This window comes from Capricornis sumatraensis, chromosome 3 (genome assembly GCF_032405125.1).
Source record: "Capricornis sumatraensis isolate serow.1 chromosome 3, serow.2, whole genome shotgun sequence".
NCBI lineage: Eukaryota > Metazoa > Chordata > Mammalia > Artiodactyla > Bovidae > Capricornis > Capricornis sumatraensis.
Genome location: NC_091071.1, coordinates 114,227,508 through 114,234,001, shown reverse-complemented (window position 1 = coordinate 114,234,001; position 6,494 = coordinate 114,227,508). Strand labels below are relative to the sequence as shown.

General features: G+C 41.0%; 1 non-coding gene across 1 annotated transcript; it reads right to left on the bottom strand.

The window, feature by feature from the left end:
- Positions 1-550: 550 nt before the first annotated feature.
- On the bottom strand, positions 551-622 carry TRNAS-GGA (transfer RNA serine (anticodon GGA)). Its single transcript has one exon. It is a non-coding gene; the product is annotated as a tRNA-Ser (tRNA).
- Between the last annotated feature and the right edge of the window lie 5,872 nt (positions 623-6,494).

The following is a 6,494-nucleotide window of genomic DNA, read 5'->3' as shown; positions in this document are numbered from 1 at the left end:
AACCAGAGTGAGAAGCCTGCATGGTTAGCACATCAACCTTTGCTGAAGGATGTGACCAGCCCAATGTGAACCTAGATCCATGTGGGATGTAGAAGAAAATTCAGGAGAGGCACAGTCCTGAAGAGTTGCACAGGATATAGTAAGCCATCGTGGAACCCTACGACCCTGCTGTGGTTACATTTGCATCCAGTTACTGCTCATGCATACCTGTCTCAAGCTCATCGTTGGTAACCTATCCAGGGTTCCTTTTGCACTGTGGGTTTGGTTCTTCTCAACTCATTATCTCTTGACTTTTTGAGGTCCTCAGAAAAGAAACATTTCTGATGCAGTGACATAAAAACATCTGGTCCACAATCCGGATGAAAACCACAGTCAAGAAACATACAACTCAAGTACGCAGGCCTTTTATAGAAGTGGAAGTGAAGTGGAGTTGCTCAGTCGTGTCCGACTCTTTGCGACCCCATGGACTGCAGCCTACCAGGCTCTCCCTCCATGGGATTCTCCAGGCGAGAGTACTGGAGTGGGTTGCCATTTCCTTCTCCAGGGGATCTTCCCGACCCAGGGATCGAACCTGGGTCTCCCGCATTCCAGGCAGATGCTTTAACCTCTGAGCCACCAGGGAGTGGTAAGGCGGCTTTTATAGAAGAACGCAGCCTAAATGAGAACTTTTGCTGAGTCTGGGAGCAGGAATATGATTCTCTTGAAAAGAGAATGGATCCATCATCCATTAGGGAAATTTATAAATCTACAACTGATTTGTAGTCCCCCTTTTCCTTGTTTGATCACACAGAAAAATGTATTTCAATATTTATAAGGATTTACATTCTCCCAACTCAAAAAGAGTTATGCATAACCCACTCCAGATGAACACTTACCTGGCCACAGAAGAGGGTACTATGGACTTTCTGAGACATTTGACAGCAATCATTAGCTTCAACCCCTTTCTGGGTCATCACTGTCCATAGTGTTCAGAATAAGTATCTAAAGACTGCCTTGGCTCTCTTCTGGGACCAATGGAAAGCAAAGGATCAATCTATAAAGAGCTTTGAATGCAAAAAGCAGCAGGGTTTTGAAATACATTTTGGTTGTTCTATGCCTAAGGCAGAGGCACCAGGCCTTCATAGTAACTGGGTGGTAACCAGGTCATACACCTTCCAATGTCTTGGATCTCACAGACGTGTTATGAGGGCACTGGTTACTACCAGATATAGGGGTGATTTTTACACAATTGGACTCTTTGGTTAGCATTTATTTGCCAGTCTCAGTCCTCAGGCCCCTAATTATTACTATGACCAGAACATACAGTTTTCCCAACCCCCTCCACCTCTGACCATAAACACACACTGTGTTCAGAAATGCCTGGAATCATTTGTTGGCCCCTTGTCCCTCTCATTGATCCTATATCCACTTATGTCCCACATTTCAGGAATTAGAGTGGCTTAACAAGATCTTTGATTTTTGACACACAGCTGATGGGAAAAGGCTCTGCCTCCACATCCCACTTGCCTAAAGTTTTGATAACCCTAAAGGAATACCCAAACTTGTAGAAAGAGGAAGAGCCAAGAGACTTTGTCCTGAGTGGACCTCAGTAGGAAGGGGAAAGATCTAATTCAGCAGCCAATGCAATAAAAGCTAGAGTCAGAGGCTTAATGGATAGCTCCAGGTAGAAGAGGACTAAGGATTCTAGCCACACAGGAAAGTCCAAGACACTAGAAAGCCAGCAACCTCCTAAGAACACATGAACTTGGTGCTCCCTACCTCTCACCTTCCAACAAGTGGGTGGCATGTCAGCAGGACATAAACACGAGATTTGCTCTGCACCCCTCATCAAGGACACGTGTGAGAGCTGTGCCCTGCCACGCAGCCACTGCCTAGGACACCCCCTGATGCCTAGAAGGATTTTGTCAACCAGGAATGAGAAGGAGAGAGCTATGGAGAGACTACTAGACTAGGATCCAGGAAACAAATCACCTAGTTAATTACTCTGGTAAAGTGCCTTAATTTTCTCATATATAAAACAGAAGCAACACTTGTCCAGATAGGACTGTGAGATGGAAGAACTCAGCCCTGGGGTTTGACAGCCTTGATATTGAAAGTTAGCTCTGCTATTTCCTAGCTGAGTATCTTGGACATTTAATTCTGAGTTTTAGTTTCCTCATCTGTGAAAATGAGGGTCATAACTGAATACAATAAATCACATGTATGAAGTCTCTGGCTTAGAGAAGTTTTAGAGACATCACAGGAAAAACCTTAAGGTGACTCTCTCACAGTATGAACCATAAACTGCCACACTGACGTTTCAGAGGCTTCTACTTCAAGATGGCAAACTTCCAAGAATAGGACTTCCTTCCTTCCCGCAATCCTTTCAAACTAACAGATTTTTTTAAAAAATCATAAAATAAATAATTGCTGTTGTTCAGTTGCTCAGCCGTGTCTGATTCTTTGCGACCCCGTGAACTGCAGCACACCAGGCTTCCCTGTACTTCATCATCTCCCAGAGCTTGCTCAAACTCACGTCCATTGAGTTGATGATGCCATCCAACCATCTCGACCTCTGTGGCTATAAATAATAAAATAAATAACAGTGAAGAGAATAAAGGGGATGCTGTCTTTGAAAAAGAAATTTTAACAGATTTCAGAAAAACGAAACTACAGCAAATGTCAATACACTAACAGGTAGACCCAAGCGGAGGTGTCCACAGCCCAAAATCACAGGATGGGTGATAATGGAGGAAGGTGTACATCTTCCAGGCAGGACCCTGGGCTTAACTCACCCACTCCCCAGAAAGCAAGTTTTCCCCCTAAAGAAGTTTAATTGCTTTATTTGGGGAAGAACACAACAGGTGACAAAGGTGTTGACATCCCAGAGTCAGGCCTTCTTGTTTAGGTTACACTGGAAGGAAGCTTGCTTGCATGACCTGCTTCCATACACAGAAACTGACAGCGCTCCTGTTCCACATTTTTAAAAAATGAGTTGACAGCTAAACACGGACAAACACTTGAGGGGAAAAAAAGATAGACAAATACCTCATAAAGCATCATTTCTATTTGTGCATGCTCAGTGACTTTAGTAGTGTCCAACTCTTTGCAACCCTATGGACTGTAGCCTACCAGGCTCCTCTGTCCATGGGACTCTCCAGGAAAGAATACTAGAGTGGATTTCCATGCCCTCCTCCAGGAGGTTTTCCCTACCCAGGGATCAGACCCGAGTCTCTTAGGTCTCCTGCATTGGCAAGTGGGATCTTTACTACTAGCACCACCTGGGAAGCCCCCATTCCTATTTATTCATCTTCAAATATTATCAGACAACTACTGATGAACAGATATTTGAGAAAAATATTAAAAATATACCATAAGAGACAAAGAGAATTCAAACAGCCAGAGACTTGAAAACACTTTATATACATAAGGTGAAATCAGAAAACCAGGATTTTTTTTTTAATTAAAATAAGAGAATAGTAAATATTCCTGGGAAACTAAATTGTCAAAAAATTTTTTTTAATTATAGAAAGACTAGAAGATATAATTGAGAAAACTTCCTATAACAGTGAACAAAACAACAAAAGAAGGATAATAAAAGATTGAAAAAGAGGAATGAAGCATAAATTCAGTAGGTATAATAGCCAATTAAGAAAAGTTACAAAAAGGAAAGGGGAAAATCAGGGAAGGAAGGTTATGAAAGAAACAATAAAGAAAATTCCAATGACTGAAGAGAAACACAAATATTAATCAGAATTAATTAAAAGAATGAAAACCTTGATGTATCATGCTGAAATATCATATCACCCAGGATAACATTCTTGAGATTGCAGGGTCAAAGAACTGTAAACAGGTAATTCTAAGGGGATTTGAATCAGAATGGATCAGACTACTCATCAGCGGCCAAGGACACTAGACCATAATCAAGGCTTCAAAATATGAAGGTTAAAAATTTTGGACCTGGAGTTCTATATCTAGATTCAGTTCAGTTCAGTCACTCAATCTTGTCCAACTCTGCGATCCCATGGACTGCAGCACACCAGGCTTCCCTGTCTATCACCAACTCCCTGAGCTTGCTGAAACGCATGTCCTCGAGTTGGTGATACCATCCAACCATCTCATCCTCTGTCATCCCTTTCTCCTGCCTTCAATCTTTCCCAGCAACAGGGTCTTTTCCAATGAGCCAGTTCTTCACATCAGGTGGCCAAAGGATTGGAGTTTCAGCTTCAGCATCAGTGCTTCCAATGAATATTCAGGACTGATTTCCTTTAGGATGGAATGGTTCGATCTCCTCGCTGTCCAAGGGACTGTCAAGAGTCTTCTCCAACACCACAGTTCAAAAGCATCAATTCCTCAGCACTCAGCTTTCTTTATTGTCCAACTCTCAAATCCATACATGACTACTGGAAAAACCATAGCCTTGACTAAACAGACTTTGGTGGCAAAGTACTGTCTCTGTGTTTTAATCTGCCGTCTAGGTTGGTCATAGCTTTTCCTCCAAGGAGCAAGCATCTTTTAATTTCATGGCTGCAGTCACCATCTGCAGTGATTTTGGAGCCCCCCAAAATAAAGTCTCTCACTTTATTTTCAATATTTCAATAAAGTCTCTCATAATATTTTCAAACAATGTTTCCATTGTTTCCCCATCTATTTGCCATGAAGTGATGGTACCAGATGCCATGATCTTAGTTTTCAGAATGTTGAGTTTTAAACCAGCTTTTTCACTCTCCTCTTTCACTTTCATCAAGAGGCTCTTTAGTTCTTCCTCACTTTCTGCCATAAGGGTGGTATCATCTGCATATCTGAGGTTATTGATATTTTTCCCAACAATCTTGATTCCAGCTTATGCTTCATCCAGCCTGATATATCACATGATGTACTCTGCAAATAAGTTAAATAAGCAGGGTGACAATATACAGCCTTGATGTACTCCTTTCCTGATTTGGAACCAGTCTGTTGTTTCATGTCCAGTTCTAACTGTTGCTTCTTGACTTGCATACAGATTTCTCAGGAGGCAGGTGAGGTGGTTTGGTTTCCCATCTCTTCAAGAATTTTTCAGTTTGTTGTGATCTATACAGTAATCAATAAAGCAGAAGTAGCTGTTTTTCTGGAATTCTCTTGCTTTTTCAATGATCCAGCAGATATTGGCAATTTGATCTCTGATTGCTTTGCCTTTTCTAAATTCAGCTTGAACATCTGGATGTTCACATTTCACGTACTTTTGAAGCCTGGCTTCGAGAATTTTGAGCATTACTTTGCTAGCGTGTGAGATGAGTACAATTGTGCAGTAGTTTGAACATTCTTTGTCATTGCCCTTCTTGGAATTGGAATGAAAACTGACCTTTTCCAGGCCTGAGGCCACTGCTGAGTTTTCCAAATTTGCTGGCATATTGAGTGCAGCACTTTCACAGCATCATCTTTTAGGATTTGAAATAGCTCAACTGAATTCCATCACCTCCACTAGCTTTGTTGGTAGTGATGCTTCCTAAGGCCCACTTGACTTTGCATTCCAGGATGTTTGGCCCTAGGTGAGTGATCACACCATCATGGTTATCTGGGTCGTGAAGATCTTTTTTGTATAGTTCTTCTGTGTATTCTTGCCACCTCTTCTTAATATCTTCTACCTCTATTAGGCCCATACCATTTCTGTCCTTTGTTGTGCCCATCTTTGCATGAGATGTTCCCTTGGCATCTCTAATTTTCTTGAAGAGATCTCTAGTCTTTCCCATTCTATTGTTTCCCTCTATTTTCTTGGCACTGATCACTCAGGAAGGCTTTGTTATCTCTCCTTGCTATTCTTTGGAACTATGCATTCAAATGGATATATCTTTCCTTTTCTCCTTTGTCTTTTGCTTCTCTTCTTTTCTCGGCTATTTGTAAGGCCTCCTCACACAATAATTTTGTCTTTTTGCATTTCTTTTTCTTGGGGATAGTCTTGATCACTGCCTCCTATACAATGTCACAAACCTCCATCCATAGTTCTTCAGGCACTCTATCAGATCTAATCTGTTGAATCTGTTTGTCACTTCCACTGTATAATTGTAAGGGATTTGATTTAGGTCATTTCTGAATAGTCTAGGGTTTTCCCTACTTTCTTCAATTTAAGTCTGAATTTGGCAATAAGGAGTTCATGATCTGAGCCATAGTCGGCTCCCTGTCTTGTTTTTGCTGACTGTATAGAGCTTAATATCTAGATTAAGACTGAGAAAAAGATAACTTCCTTTTCAGACATTCAAGTCTTCATAATATTTTGTTTCTCTCATATATTTTCTAAAAAATTTTGAGATATACTCCCAAAAGAGGGATTGGGTTAGAGGAGAGTGGGCAAAACCAAGAAAGGGAGAATTATGGAATGTAGAGAATTGTAAAGCTCACTAGGATTACAGTGAAAAGAAGCCCCTGGCAGTAAGTCTGCCACAAGCATTGAAAGCAATTTTAAAAAGCTGTTGAGTTTCAAGAACATTGTCTTAAGAAAAATAAAAAGAATTCCAAAAAATTAATAGACTGACTATAGA